We start from the raw sequence: 17038 nt of genomic DNA, 5'->3' as shown, positions 1-17038 counted from the left end.
ACCTCAAAAACGTAGTAAAAAAGTTCACTTTTGCAGGCGTATATGGTGATTGCCCTTTGGTATCGCCTCTAATTTGGATTGCAGCTGGCACAGAGCTCGGAGAGTTCCAGGCTGCGAGAGGGCGGTGGCAGCACAATCCATCCAGACACCCCGTCAACAATGCCGTCATCCTCATCAGACATGAGATCTATGGTGGCGCACTTTCAAATGTCCATCTCATCCTCAGCCAGCACACTTCGTCTCGCTTCCAGCAACTGTAATACAATCAATAAAAACAATAAGTGACCTGATAAAATTTCACATTGACGAAAAACTGATCTAATATAATAAATCTTACCCTTTTTCTTCTGGATCGACTCCGAGCTAAACTTTTTTGCATTTTCCCCCTGCGATGCGAGTTCAGGTTGTTTGCATCTGAAGCTCCGGTGTACCGACTCATAATACGTCTTACGGGCAGCTGGAAAACAATTAAATGAGACTGGTATTAATAAAAAGAGTCAAGGTACAATTAAACAAGAAATGAGGATAAACATTAGAAGTTGTACTTACAAACAATGTCGTCATTCTCAGCAGTTAAATCTAGACTTGCTGAAATAGCCCCAAGCAAATAGGAGGTCACAGCTTCGTTATGAGGCGACGTAGTCTGTGAAAACAAAATGTGCGGGTTTAAGCTCGGATCTATTAACGTATCTATTTCCTTATACAAGAATAAAAATATATTCTTTAAATCGTAATGTTACGTTACCATTGTTCTGGTTCATAGCGCCTGCAGTGTGCCTCAGACTTATGAGATGGCCGTACAGCCTCCTAAAAATTACAAGACAAAAAACACCTCTAAGTTATAAAACACACAGCTTGGGCTTTTAGCTTGGGCTACTTAAAAATATGCTTATACATAAAATTATTCTTACCACAATCTTGGGATTGTGCACCCGTCTTCTCTTCTTGGAGTTACAACCACCAAACGTCTGTTATATGCTCGTACTGCTGTATGAGTCGTGGCCATTACCTCGCACTTGATTGGACGAAGGCGAGAAGCCTGTCGGGCTCCTCCAATCACATGCAAGGTTATTTATATAAGGAAAATCTCGTGAGACATGCGCGCATAGGTATGATATAAACAAACGCGGTGTGCCGGAAGCTCTGTGTGATATCAACACAGTGTGCAGTCAGTTGAAAGATGGAAGTCCCAAGACTGAAGAAACGACATCGGCACTTCTGTGAACATTGCAACACTGAACTGTGTCATACACAGTATTTAGACCACAGAAAGCGCTATTTCAAAAATGGAGTTTGGGAGAAGCAGAGTGAAGCATATCCTCACATACAAGATGGGGAGGGGCATGGAAGTGATCAGTCCAGAAGTGAAAAACCAGAACACTTGTTGATTAAACTTTTGGCCATGATGAAGTTGACTGGTATCCTCCTTGGCGACTTCTTACAGTATGTGGTTTGTCCAAAATGTATGACAGTGTACATGCTTACTAAAAACCAATGAGCTCAGACAGGATGGTACAAATGTTTGCTGGATTTGTGGTCACATCCCATTCTACAATCACCCACAGCAGAGGTCTGCATTAAGGAAGAAATGTGGCTCTGCCTTGCTAAGAAAGGCTACATATTCGAGCGGTAAAGAGTATGTCCATTCAATACGTTCCTACTGTTACAAGAGTGTTGTGCAGTCTTTGGGAGGACTTGGATTTGAAGAGAAATTAGATGAATGGCGAAAGCGGGAAATGCCAAAGGGTGTGTTAGGAGATGTATATGATGGACAAGTATGGCAGGATTACCAGTATGTGAATTCAATAAACTGTAGTCATGCCACTATGCACAGTATTTGAGCTGTGATGTAATTGCACAAGTTTCCTTGCTTCATTCCCATCCGGACAGACATTTTGTTGTTTGACATGTTGTTTGCATAGAATGCACAAATTGAGCCTGATAAAAACTGCTAAAACAATTTAAAATGTTGAAATAAATTGTTTTGTGTATCGTTTTTTTTCCCTAACATTGGTTATTGCTAATGATATACAGAGTAATTAATCTACACTGTTAGCCTGGACAAATTGAATCTACTTGAAGGGATAGTTCACTTTAAATGAAAATTCTGTCATCATTTACTCATCCTCATGTTGTTCTAAACCTGTATGAATTTCTTTTTTCTGATGAACACAAAAGAAGATATTTTAAAGAAATGATGGTAAACACACAGCAGAAAGTGACCATTGACTTCCATAGTAGGCATAAAAAATATAATGTAATTTAATGGGTAATGTCACTTGTGTGCTTACAATTATTTATCAAAATATTTTTCTTCATTTATCACAATACTTTCTAAATATTTTTTCCTACTATGGAAGTAAGTGGTCACTATCTGCTGTGTGTTTACCATCATTTCTCAAAATATCTTCTTTTGTGTTCATCAGAAAAAAGAAATTCATACAGGTTTAGAACAACATGAGAATGAGAAAATTATGACAGAATTTTCATTTTAAAGGAACAGTATGTAGGATTGTGGCCAAAACTGGTATTGCAATCACAAAACTTGTGCTAAAACTGGTACTGCAATCACACAACTGAGGGGTATTGCACAAAAGCAAGATAAGGGATTAAGCTGGGATTTTCCAGTTATCCTGGCTGAATTTAGCCCTGACTCGGTTGCATGAAGGGAGGCTAAATTAATCTAGATGAAGTTACTATGGAGATTTACTCTTTGCAGCTAGCCTGCTCCAGAGCAGGCTAACAACCAGGCTAAGATTAATCCTAGTGATCAGAGGTTTAATACACACACACACACACACACATAAATATATATATTTTTTAAAACTTTTATTTACACATACCCGGTGAGGAAAGAAGGTTTTCCTGAGCAAATCTCACTTTGCTGTCCACAATGAATGCCAACACAGTGCAAAAAAATACTATACTATAGGCCTACACAAATACACAAACATAGACACATACACACAATGTAAGACACATGTATAAAAAATGTGCTTTAGTAGTATGAGAAATAGAATATAGACTATGTATATTTATATATGCAAGTATAGAGTAGGAATATAGAATGAGAAAAAATCATCTATATATTATATTTAATTGCAGTTGATGAGATAATAAGAAATGGCTGATGACGTTGCAAATGTGGTTTCAATTAAGTCCGTAACGAGGTCAATATGTAGTGTATATATATATAGACTAAAGATTTGTGTGTTTCCTATTCACAATGGCTTGCCCTTTGTTGGATGATGTAGTTGATGAGGAAGTTTTAATACTCAGACGAGCATTCAGGCATGAAAGAGTCTTCCGAGATAGGGCAGACCCACTGGCCTTTTCAGACGAATATCTGACTGAGAGGTACAGATTCTCAGTGTCACAGTTCTCTAAACTAAAAGATGACAAAGGCCGAGGATCCGGAGGAACGGGGCGGAGCTGGTGTGTCTCCCGACCGAGGCGTAGGCGGATTCCGGAGCCACGAGGCGGAGCCAGAGCTAGGGAGTCCCGTGGTGACGTCTTCGGGAAGGAGGAGCCCAACGAGCCGGAAGGGTGGCGTGAGGGATACACAGGGGAACGAGGAAAACCCGGAGGTGAGGGCGGGACGACGACTGACCAGGGGCGGAACCAGAGGGGTGACCGAAGCCTGGTGACGTCGTAGTGGAGACGGGAGCTGACGAAGGGGAGGGAGGAGAGACCCGAAGCGAGGCCGCTGGTCCGACGAGCCGAGGCGACCTCTAGGTCTCAGGGAGCGGGGGAGGAGAACTGGAGAAACCCCCAAGACAGTGGGCAGAGAGGCACACCTCGGCTCCGACGAACCAGCGCCGGTGACGCGCTGAGGATGAGCAGAGGTGTGACGCTGTGTCCGCTGATGTAGCTTCGGATTGGCTGGTGCGGGAAATCCAAAAGGGAAACCGGACGGAACCGGCAGCGCTGACCAACAGCGACTTACGAGGGGCGGGCTGGACGGAACCAGTGGTGACGATGAGGGGTGGGGAATGTCCAAAGCACAATCCGAGCAGATGTTAGAAACCCCAGGGACCGTTATTGGCTCACCCTCAGCGGCGGGGAGATGGACGTCCTCCCTGACGTCATTAGCAGCTCCCGCGGCGGCACCCCGGAAACTCTGGTCACGCAACCTGGTCAGGGGAAACATCCGGGGTATCGGCGACGCTGGGCTCCGAGGGTAGCTCTGGCTCGCAGGTCGCACTGCCGGGTTCTCCACCTGCGGTGGGCAGGAGTTCCGGGTAGGGTAAAGTCCGTCTGGTCTCTGGGGGTGGCGATGGTCCGTTGGACCGTCCGAAGAAATCGGACGGTCTCCCTGCTCCAAACCGAGTGATGTGTTCAACGAAAAATCCATAAACTAAAAACGAGACTGATTTTCCGGAAAACAAAAAACTCTAATTTGAAACACGGAGGGAAACACTAACACGCCACAAACGTTTGGTCTGATCTTCTGTCACAGTTCTCTAAACTAAAAGATGACAAAGGCTGGGATTACAGAAACTTACAGGACTTTAATGACGATAGACAGCAAAACACGATGACAATGGTACATGCAGACGAGATCAGACAATGGACAGGAACATGAGGGCAAACTATAAAGGGTGAGTGATAATGGCAAACAGCTGTAACTAATGATGATAATTAACAAACACAGGTGAGACTAATAAAAGGTAACAAACACAAAGGGCAATGATGAATAACAATGAAAACAAACTAAACAGAACTAAAACCCTGACACTCAGGTGATGGCATCAGATATTTGTGTAGGCTGCTGGGTCCAAACATACAGCACAGGACAGCACGGAGCCATGCTCTCACTGTCCCACAGATGGTCTGCGTAGCACTGAGATTCTTTGCAAGTGGCATGTTTCTGTATTCTGTCGGTGATGCAGAGCACCTCAATAAAGCCACTATTTGCCGCACAATAAGAAATGTAGGTCTGGCATTGAAATCTCTTGTGCACATATTTATCACCTTCCCTGGTCACAGAAGATTCATCCACATCAAGGAGGAGTTCTACAAGATTGCAGGTAAAACAAATAATAACCGATTACTACAAAATGTGTTACACTAGCACAGTCACAGTATGACACTCATTATTTTGGGTTACAGCTTTTCCTAATGTAATTGGTGCAGTGGATTGCACCCATATTCGTATCAAACGGCCCTCAGGGGGACATGAGGGAGATTATGTTAACAGGAAATCCTTTCACAGTATCAATGTTCAGGTAAATATGAGTTTAGGTTACTGTCAGCTACAGAAATTATTTGTGCATTAAATGACATTAATAGGCCATATATTTTAGATGATCTGTGATGCTGACTGCCTGATCACAAATTTAGAAGCAAAGTGGCCTGGCTCAGTCCATGACTCCCGAATCTTTCGGGCCAGTAGAATTTACCAGAGACTCTCTCTAGGTAAGCCACCCCATTTTTTAAACACCTTCAACATCAACAGTCAGAAGATTAACTCTGCTACAGTAGCTACTTCTAAGAATTATGTTTTGCATTCTCAGGTGAGTTCTCTGGTGTGCTGCTGGGAGACAAAGGCTATGCCTGTGAAACATTCCTAATGACTCCGCTTGCAGACCCCCAAACCCCAGCACAGCAAGCTTACAATCATGCCCATGCCAAAACCAGGGCTCGAATTGAAATGACCTTTGGCCTCCTGAAATCACGATTTCAGTGCCTGTACCACCTGAGGGTCTCCCCAGACAGAGCATGTGATGTGACTGTTGCCTGCACAGTGCTGCACAATATTGCCACCCTACGAAAAGAGAGGGCTCCCAGAGTTGCTTTGCATGTTGATTGGGACAATGCTGCCATCTTCCCAGATAACAGAAATGGTAGACTGGTCAGGGAACAATACATTGCCAATTATTTCAGTTAATTTAGCCCATAATAAAGAAAAATGAATATAACTTTTTCATGTGTACATGCATTTTATTTGGCATCAGTTCCACACACTGTGGTTATGTTCCCAAATTCTAGTTCCACTTCACTGGACCAATAACTATAAAGTGTACTTGACATTCATAAAAAAATACAAGACCACAATGGTTTTGGATTCTTTCTTTTATTATTTTACTGTTATCACTTGTCAGCTTGGAGCTTCGGAGAGAAAAAAATTAAGATTAATACATTGTGTTACAGTCATGGTTACAGTGTGAACTGAAGTCACTTACTTCTCTTTGTAGGATCTGGATTTCCAGTTCTACTTTCCTCAGTGTCTTGCGTTTAATTTGCATCTCAAGGTCCATGTCCTGCAGCTTTCTTTTGTTCACATCAATCTTGACTTCCGCAAGCTCGATCTGTCTCTTAAGATGCGTCGTGTAGAGAGATCTGACAGTTTGTTAATTCTGTGAACACCTTTTAGTTAGCACATCAGATTTTTTGCGTAATTTAAATTTACTTTAGGCAATACTCACTATGTTACCAGGCTGCTTATCAGGCAGTCCAATGTCAGTATCCTGTAACAAGTGATTTTCTATTAGTACCACTTCCCAGACTTCTTATGCATTATGAAGTAAAAAATGTGGCCACAAAATTGACATGATACCTCGAGCCTTCTGGAGTCCAGCGACACGGTCTCATCATCGGCAGAAGTGCATTCCACTGCTGTAGATGTGCCTTCTCTCTGCCATATTCAATACTTGTATTGATATTTTTGACAGGACATGGCAAGCCTATGATAGAGAGTACTCACATCATAGTCTGGTGGCTCCAAAAGTGTAAGGGTGTTACCAGATCTTGTTACTGCAAAGTCACACAGTCCATATTACAAAATATAAATTGCAATGTTTTCTATGTGCAATAATGTACCTTGTATGAAGAGGCCAGTATCCCTTGCTGGGCCAGAGTCAGTGGCTGTCCCTCCCTGGATCCCTTCAATCACTGGCTTTCCTTTATTTAAATCCAGGGCCAGCTCCTCTGCTGTGGTGAAGTCTTGGGTAGGAGGGCCACCCCCCATACCAGATATATGACTTTTCTTTTTAATTGCTAAAATCAGCAGAGACAATAAAATGTCAGCAAACACGTCACCTACTTTTTTTTACAAACGAGTCACTTACCAGCCTGCAATATATTCTTGTATTTAATCTTGACTTGCTGCCAAGTCCTTTTTTGGCCAGACATGTTTATTCTTTAAGAGGAAAACATAGATACAAGTGATAAAATTCTTAGATAGATAAAATAGAGAAAAATAATCTGATTATAGATTGCATCGAATCAATTAGAAAAAAAACTACATACAAATAGATAAGAGCAGAAATATTAAACAGATTACAGACATAAAAGAAACTAAATAGATTAAATAAGTGATTGCAATTATTCTGTTAACTGCATGTCCACTGCTAACGTTTAATGCAAAGTATACAACTTTTGTGGAAATGACAAGTAACTCATTGAATTTTAATTATGAGGGTTTCAGTGGAGCACTGGTTATTTAGATTAACGTTACTTACGCATTTAATCGGTCCGCTATTGTTTGCCAGGCATTCTCTCTTTGCTTTATTACAGCAGCTGTATTGCCTTTTTTACATATTATATGTTTTACTTCTTCATACATTTCCATAAGAAGCTGTTGCTCATTAGGTGAAAAGTATGCCGCACGGGTTTTTTCCATTTTTGCATCAATGATTCTGTGATCGATTTCGTTGTCTTTTTAAGAATGCCGTGAACGTGCATTTATCCAAACTATATACACCTGGCTTGACATATCCGCGCGTTCTCATCCTGGCTCAGCAAACGTGCAACGGATTAAGCCAGGATGCGCTGATTAAACTAGGTCAAGCCGCGACTGATCTGTTAGCTTGGCTTTCGTAATTCTACTTTTGTGCAATACCCCTCTGGTGGCCAATACACAAAATGACAACATAAACAGCAGTTGATGCCTGCTACTCCACTTTTTAAATGACAATATCCTGGCCAGACCACTGTTGTCAGTGATATAAATGTGAGCAAACTGGTTGCCATAAAATAATTAAGTAATGGTAACTTTAAAAAATGTAGTTAATTTAACTTACAATGTTTTGCAATATCAAATACTTTGCCGTTATTACACATTGAACTTAAATATACTCTGTACTAACCTGTATAATAAAATTGGAGCAAACGTGGTTGCCCTAAAAAAATTAAGTAATGTGAACTAAAACAAGTATATTTAACTTAAAATTTCTAATAATTACAATATCATTCAGAAAGTGCATTAGACTTAATTTTAAGTTGATTTTGAATTACTCTGTCCAACATCTCCGCTTAGTTAACAGAGTTTAAAGATTTTCTATTTTTAATTCATTCATAATTATATTTCTCTTAGTGTTATAAATGGTATTACAACACAAAACTCATTACAAAGTCAGTCATTGAATAAACTTGATTCTCCACTGAAACACACACAAAACTGCGTTTTTGACAACAATTGTCAGTACTGTGGAGAAAAATACAATACAATGTGCTGTTTACGTCAATAAACACTGATCACCTAAACGGTGACTTTCATTTATAAAATGGTAATTTATCATTTACAACTAAACAACTTGAATAATATAAGAGCATACCCAGCTAACAAAAAAAGGTCCCCATGACGTCCCCTTAATGGCATCTGCGAACGTCCCCCGGACGTTATCGTGTAGGGTCCCCGTTTACGTCGAGCGGACGTTTGCGAGGACGTCCTCCGGACTTTCACAAGGACGTTCGCAGGATGGTCAGCGGACTTTCGGGACTTTTAGGGGACGTTCGCCTAAAGTCCTCAGCACCTCATTTTATTTCATTACAACCAATGAAATCAGACACGTGAAACATTGTTTACCACAAAGTTCTTTTATTTGAATTGAACAGTTGTTATCCATGTTTGTTTGTATGTGTGTACTCGAGGTCCCGTGGCCGTGCCTGATCTCCCATACGCGTCAGTCAAACGCACTTCAGCTGCGTGTGTGTGCGTGTCTCTGGCTGTCTTCTGGTATACTGTCTTTAGCGGTATACTGTCTTTAGCGTAAATAAGCGTCACACATCAGTGCAGCAGCCAGACAGAGTATAGTTTTGAGTTTTACTGCATTAGTGAACGATGGAAGACACAACTGACTTGCCACAACACCCGTGGCCTTATTTACGAGAGTTTTTTGAAGTTGTTAAAAAGAACAACGAGTCCTTCATTTTTAAGTGTCTCCTGTGCCTGCCCCGAAACTGTCTCATTTCGTCTTATAAGAATTCATCTTCTAACCTAAGAAAACACGTAGAGGTAAGCAATTTTCATTCTGTTTTCTTAACAGTAGCTTGCAAAAAACTGTTTCATATTGTTGTTAAAAATATAAACGACGTTAAAGTTAGCACAATTGAACTTTTATGCGTGGCGCTAGCTCGTTAAGTTGACTAGGTTGCCTGGTAACACTGCTGCACAAAGCGACAGTAGCTATGCAGGCTGGAGCTATTTTTTAATATGTCAGTTAAGTTAGCTTTTTCACCGAAGTTTATTGTATTTTAAGCTGAAATGACAATCGATCGCTGTTAACTCTTTCACCGCCAGCGTTTTTTAAAAAAGTTGCCAGCCAGCGTTTTTCATGATTTTCACCAAAGTTTAATGCCTTCCAGAAAATGTTCTTCTTTAAATATATAAACATACAATATACCAAATGAAAGAACAGACCCTCTGCTTTCAAACAAAAAAAAAAGTTTCATCCTACCTTCAGTGGTTCTTTTGTAATCAGCTTTTGAATATGGGTAGGTTTCTGCAAAAACACCACATTTTGAGCAAAAAGCAGAGATAATTCAATTTTTGTGACGGACTTTTCATAGAGATCCCATTCAGAGCGATCTTTAAAACAGACACGGACATGCAGCCGCTTGCCATAGGGCAATACTTCCAGGTTTAAAAAGTTGCGGAAAAACTGAAAATCTCGTCATTGGCGGGGAAGCGTTTTCTCTTAATTGACGAGATATCTCGTCAATGGCGGTGAAAGAGTTAACACAGTTTTTTGCAGTGATGCTAAAACAGGTGGATTGTAGTGCTCTTTATAAACTGAAATCGCTATTTTAAAAACTTTTGCTCCAAACAACTGTGATCTAAGCTAATGCTAAAGTAAATATATACACGCTAAAGCACATTAATTGTTTATTAAATTATATTTTGAAATGCTTATTTTATTTGTCAAAGAGGGAGAGACTGATTTTTAGATATGCAGTTAATGGGTCTCATTCATGAAACATTCGTAAATATGTGACCAGTCACGGAAAGTAGGGACACAAGTCGGATCTGGGGCATTTTGAGTTATTCATAGATTCTGAAAGTGCAGTTTCTAAGCTTTCTAACGATGTGTAACACATGGAAATCCAGGGCTGTGAACAGGGGGGTGGCCCGGTGGCTAGAGCAACTGCCCCTCTGCCCTAATCAGCTGAGGTGCCCCTCTCACCAACCGCCAACCTGGGTCAAAGTGTGCTGTTACCGCTTGTCTAAAGATCCACCTTTTCTGGTAATCCACTTCGTGATTTCCCGCCCGCTACGCAGCATCTCTCACAATCTGTGTCCACTCTTTGAAGGGCGGAGACGACAGTTTGTTGTATTAACAGGTAGATTCATTACATTACCTCATTTGTTAAGCTGCTCAATTAGTAATTTGGTAGTTTGAAGCCGAGAGAGGTCGTGTACTATATTTTTTTTTTGCTTGGTTGTTTTCTCGTGATCACAACTTTTTTTCTCCTTATCTCGAGATAACAGTTGTATTCTTGTGATGTGATTAAAACTTACAAAAAAACATTTTTTAGACAGCAAAAGCATATTTAGCTAAATTAGCATGAATGAACAAATTAGATTTTACTTGGATCAGGGATTCGCTCAAGATGAAACAGATTTGCCAATAATTGACCATTTGATAGCGCTGTGAATTTAGGGACCCTCTATAAAGTATCTCCATATACGTTTCTACTTAAACAGCATTAAAATGGAGTTACTTAAAGTCAACAAACAGTCACAAAACCAACTGTAAAGTGTTCATGTGGTTGTCAACTATGCACACTTTTTTAGATTTTTTTTTATTCAAATAAACTGTTCAATACTATTGAAGATAGAAACGTGTACATTGTTCCTTTAGAGATGGTCCTTAAATTCACAAACATCAAACTTTATTTATTTATTAAGTCTATCGACAATGAGCTACGCGTGGTAACCCAACTCATATATGCATCAGCAGTCCACTTCAAAATAAACGAATATTATGGACAGGAAATGACATTATGGCATTTGGATTATCATGTTAGGATAACATGAAAACAACTTTTGTTATCTCGAGAAAACAAGCAGCAAAAATAAAAATGTGGATGACTCTCTTGGCTTTCGTATGTTTTTGTATTTCTGTGGGTAATGATTTGCTCTTGGTCTTCTAAAAGTGCTAACAACTTAGCAAGTAAACATTCTTAGAATTAAAGTGATTGTCTAATATAAATAACACCAAATTTGCTGTTGTTGGCACACTTTGTAGACAAAAAAATATGTTAAAAGAATGTTTTCACAAAAAAAAAGAAGACTGTAAAGAAAGGCTGCAAAAGCTCTTCAAAATTATAAACATGGATTCAAAGCTTCAGCACGTAAATCATATAGAATATTAAGCAGTTTTGTGACACTTTAATTATTGTTAGTAAGTATATTTTCCATTATAATCACTTCTCTTTTTCTGATACTAATCTATAACACATCATATTGTTAAAACCATATAAATTGTGCCCTCCCCCAGTGCCCCCTTTTTGGTTTGGGCCACTGCCCCTCAAAATGTCTGTGCACGGCCCTGTGGAAATCTGATAAGATTGGGAGAAGTTGTGGCCATTTGAATGTAACACATTCAAGAAAGAGAATGCTGAGAAATTTGAGAAAGAAAAAAGGTAACACTTTCCCTTTTCCCTGGCTGGAGAGACAATAGGGCTCATTTACATCTCATTTAGCTAAGCCATACCCCCTGTAAAGCCGTTTTGAGATGCATCATATGTAGTATTTTATTACAGAAGTCCGAATGAACAACATGCAAAAATAAACAGGACTTTTACCTTTGTGGGGATCACAAGTCGAATCTAGTCTGTTTCAGATGTGTGAATCATCCAATGATTTTTGTCCACAAATGCGTATAATAATGTGTGTATTTGTTAATGAATTCCAATCAGTCGTACATGGGACGCGCGTGCACGCTTATTCTCAATTACCTTAAATCCTGCCCATTAAATCCGACTGATAATTATATATGGTCATCATATTATGACACCAAACGAATGATTTCAGCATGTCTTCTTAAAAGCAAATGAAAAAGAAAAATTTATCAGATGCAGAAATTGAAGTTTTATTATCAGAAGTAAATTCAAAAAGCCAAATTTGATTTTCAAGCATACATAGTGGCGTCTCGGGTCCTAAAAAAAGGAAGCTTGGCAGCACATTACAGATGCTGTTAATGAAATTTCATCTGTTAATCAAACAGTTCCACGTTAGTTAACTATGAATTAGTTAACCTTCGAAAAAATCTTATTCAAAAATAAAAAATATATAATTTTAGAGGAAATACACAAGCAGTTTACATTTGAGCAGATTTAACTTTTCACAAAAGAACTGGTCTGGGTAGCATGAAACGACTAATTAACCAATCTTCATTCTCGGCAAGTAAGTCTGCGCGGTCTCTAAAAATACACCTTTTGCGCAGAGCTCTGCCAAATCTATATATTAGCCATTCCTAAATGTGTTATGCCTGATTTTGGCCATTTTATAGGAAACAATTTCCTTAACAATTTCATTTGCCCAGCTCTATTGAAATCAATAATTTATTTTAAAAACTTATACAGATGTGGCCTTTAAAAATGTGCGTTTTCTCCCGCGGCATTCGCCAAATCGTCTCACAAAATTCTGCAAGTGTTTTCGGGGGGGGGGGGGGGCACTTTCCCTGTTCCCTTAATGTGTTTCGCTTCACAGAAAATCCACCAGGTGGCGCATAAAAAACTATATTTTTATATCCGTTGTCATTGCGGTTGTTTCCAGAAGTTAATAAGGGTATTGCTGAATATTTAACATTTCTATTAAAACAGCAAAGTGACATCAACCTCTTCTTGCCAGCATAACAGCGCATACATCTATTAAGATGACTGTACGTGCAATGGGCATTTATACTTAGAGCAACAGAGAATTTAGTGTGAGCCTAATACACTTACAGTAACTCTATTTACAATGAATATCTGAATTATTTGTGTCGTCGAATTTTGACACCGTTTCATTGTTTGTTCATAATATTAATAATTATGTCAGTTTTTCTAAAAGTATTAATATTTTAAAGAGATTAATGTGGTATAAAAAATACATGTTTTAAAGTTAAAAATGTTGTAAAAATATATTAGTATTATTGTTTTTAATATATTAAGAACAATAATATGACACATGTATATTGCGCTAAAATGCTTTACATATGGAAAGAGGAATTCTTCTCAACCACCACCAATAAAGTTTAAAAATTATTCTTTAGAAAAACGGTGTTTAAACCCACGCAGAGCGAACAAGAAAACAGGCCTATGCTTACATACTGTACAGTGGGCATATGATATCTTTATTTAGTTTTACATATTTATATTTATTATACCTTTAATAATACCTTTCTTGGGCATGGCAGTCAGTGTTATGATTTTTTTAATCCTTTCAGCCGTTATTCATAACTATAAAAATATTCAGTGGCTTTGTAAATATCACTAAAATAATGGATTAAAGTAACTTTATAAAATCTCTTAATGTCACTTATGTATTTTTTAGTTGGTCAAACCAAAATAAATGGCTAGAAATAGAACAGACATTTTAATTTAAAATGTACATATATTATAGGCGTATATTATAGGTCCTTCCAGATATCTTATCTCAGACGTTCGCAGTCAACACTTTTTAAAACTTATTTATATAAAATCTAATTTATAAATTAAAAAACAAAGTTTTAAGTTTAGACAATAAGCTTTATTGAAAGAAAAACATAAAAAATGTTATTATGGGTATAGTTGATGCAAATAAAGTGTGCAGTATACAAAAAATGCAAACAAATTATTTCTAAAAGTAGCAAGATTTTAAAAAGATAAAGGTGGTATAAAGAAAGACATGAGAAAAGTAGAGGTATGCAAAAGAGCACAGTTTAATTATTGCTAATTAAAGCGGTTTTATACACCTTTCGCTTTGTTTGAATTGACAAGCATTTTATTCGCCACTGTCAACACATTTTGTGATTGATTTACTGATTTATTACAGAAAATTGTTGTCAGAAGCAAAGCTATTGTACTAAGCATCTTTATATGTATGTTTTAAAGTTAAAAATGTTTTAAAAAATATATTAGTATTCTTTTATATTAAGAATAACAATATAATACATTTATATTGAGCTAAAATGCTATATACATTATTCTGCAATATAAGTTATTCTCAACCACCAATAAAGTTTAAACATTATTCTTTAGAAAAAAAAAACGGCGTTTAAACCCGTGGAGCGAACAAGAAAACATATGCTTACATGCTCATTCGGCATATAATATCTTTTTTATTTAGTTTTACAGTTTTAAAAGTGGCAAAAAAGTTCTTAAAATCTAATGAATACTGGTTTTGTAAAATGTATATATTTTGGATTTTAATTTCATTACTGTCTGTGCCTACCCATCCGTGGCCTCATCCGAGCGCACTTTCTTTCCTTGCGTCTTTTGAAGACATGGGTACGCAGCATCATGAACCAGAAAAGACTCACGCACCTTTCGCTGATGCATGTCCACACAGAAATACTGAACTCCCTGGACATTCGTCCTCTTTGGACTCCCTATTATACAACCGGCGCAATGCACGACGCGAGTTTTTTCTGCTAGAGTAAAGAGCGTGTTGATAATATGCGTAGTAACGGAATGACAACGCGGGTTTGTTTATCACATACATGGATGGGCAGCAGCACAAAAACGCTTTTTAATATGAAAAATTAAAGGATTAAAATGTAACAGATTATTATTGAGTCTCTTGGACATAAATGATGACCAATTATGATACGTTAGAAGGCTTAAAGAGCTGCTTCATCTGTAGCTAAGTAAATAAATGCTTTGCTTTAAACAAATACATCTACTTTTAAATGTTTTTTTTTTTTAAATGCTACCCAACGGATTTATTGTATATAATGACTCTGCATCTGTGGATATGGTGTGATGAGAAAACATTTTAAGTAATGCTTTAAAAATAAAACATTTCGGTGTCCAAGTGCTGAAATGGCTCTCCGCACGTTTGTAAATTCTTTATCTTTTGTTTGTAACAAATAAAGTATTTTTACAGTACAAACCTTATAAAAAGTCTAATATATTCTAAAAATGTAATTATACACCATGTATTTCTTTATAAAAGTATACAATATCAGAACTAATCCCATTATTATTTTTGTTCAAATTATGAATTATTTATAAGTTTTAAAAAAGACAGTAATAGTAATATTTAGTAAAAAAAAGATATATATAAAAATATACTAGGTATGTTAACGTGAGAATATTTTACCACTGTTAATCGACGTGTGATCCTAACTTAAAAACGAAAGTAAAATATGTTTGTCCGCATGGACATTGAAAATTGTGAAGTTTAATGAATATTATATGTTGTTATAGTATTATATGTTGTATGTAAATATGTTGTATGTATCTGAAGTTGTAACGAAAGTAATTCCCCCTGGGATAAGTATTTTTGCTTCTGATTAATAGCGCATATTCATCTGAGAATTGATTATGTCTGTGTGTTTCAGACCCTGGCTGTGTGCACTGAAGTATATATGACAATAAAGTATTAAATCTCAATGTATTTATTTTTCAAATGTATTTTAAATAGGCCTATAGGCTCATAGGTTTTTTGTTAAACAAATTCACAGCACCCCCTGTTCAAAACGCTTTGTGTTCGACTTTAAATGGTGCAGCGCTGACTGGTCGGGGTATGACATCAGAGTACCGCGAGAGCAAAGGTAAAGTCGAACCATTTGTAACTTCGACTTGCTCTCGCGGTACTTTGATGTCTCCGTTGCCGAACTGTCTGCGCAGCGCCACATAGAAACGCCCTTTGACTCTTTAAAGCAACACTATGTAGTTTTTTTACCTTTAAATAATGTCTCTAAAATTATTTCAGTGATAGAACAACTTTTAACTGGACAAATTGTACTGTTGCTGCAACCTGAGCAACCTCCTAGCTGCTACAAGCGCACTCTGAAAGTGGCGGTGGAGGGTAGAGCACACAGCCCCGCCCCTCCCCCTGCCTGCAGAAGAGTGTCTGATACCAGGCACTGTTGTGTCTGATACCAGGCACTGTTGCGCTTTTCAACCACATGGGGGAGCTGTAAGTCATTTTTACATGGAAACTACATAGTGTTGCTTTAAGGCAAAGTACCAGCAACATGAGAAGTGGTGGCACGCAAAAGAAAGTGAAGGTACGCAGTACGCTAAAATATAAAGTGTTTGTACTGCGAGCACTGGTTTAGTTATTTACATCGTGAGTTGCTCCTTCACCATTGTGCACCCGCGCACTAGCTCTGTATAGCTCGCGCTCCGGCTTCTGTAAACAATGGCCGTTTCCCAATACCAAGTAGGGGAGAGTGGGGCAAAGTGAGCCAGTGGGTAAGTTGACCCACCCCCATTATCTAGGCAACCATACAGATTTGTAGCCTGTGGCCACAAATACAGGTAGCAACCATAATTTATATTTGGCTATGTTAAAAGAGAAGGACAAATTAAAGAGTTATGATTAAAGTATGATTTTTTTTTTACAAAAAAACAGTTTTTATCATATCAAAGTAAAATTTATACATACCAGGTATAATGGCTGTTATGTCAAAGTAGATTTATCCAGGTCTAAATATTTATACCATAAATATTGGTGATAGGCTAATATAAAACCATGTGAATGATTTATCTAAAGATGAGCCTGAATTACTAAGCTAGGCAGTTTCCCAGAACGGTGGCTGTGGGGCAAAGTGAACCAAATGGGGTAAACTAAACTAAGGGGTTCAACCCCACCATGAGGCACTGAAACCATTGAATATGT

Source organism: Paramisgurnus dabryanus, chromosome 2 (genome assembly GCF_030506205.2).
Source record: "Paramisgurnus dabryanus chromosome 2, PD_genome_1.1, whole genome shotgun sequence".
In the NCBI taxonomy this organism is placed as follows: domain Eukaryota; kingdom Metazoa; phylum Chordata; class Actinopteri; order Cypriniformes; family Cobitidae; genus Paramisgurnus; species Paramisgurnus dabryanus.
The sequence above is the reverse complement of the archived record's forward strand: the minus strand, read 5'-3'. Positions refer to the sequence as shown.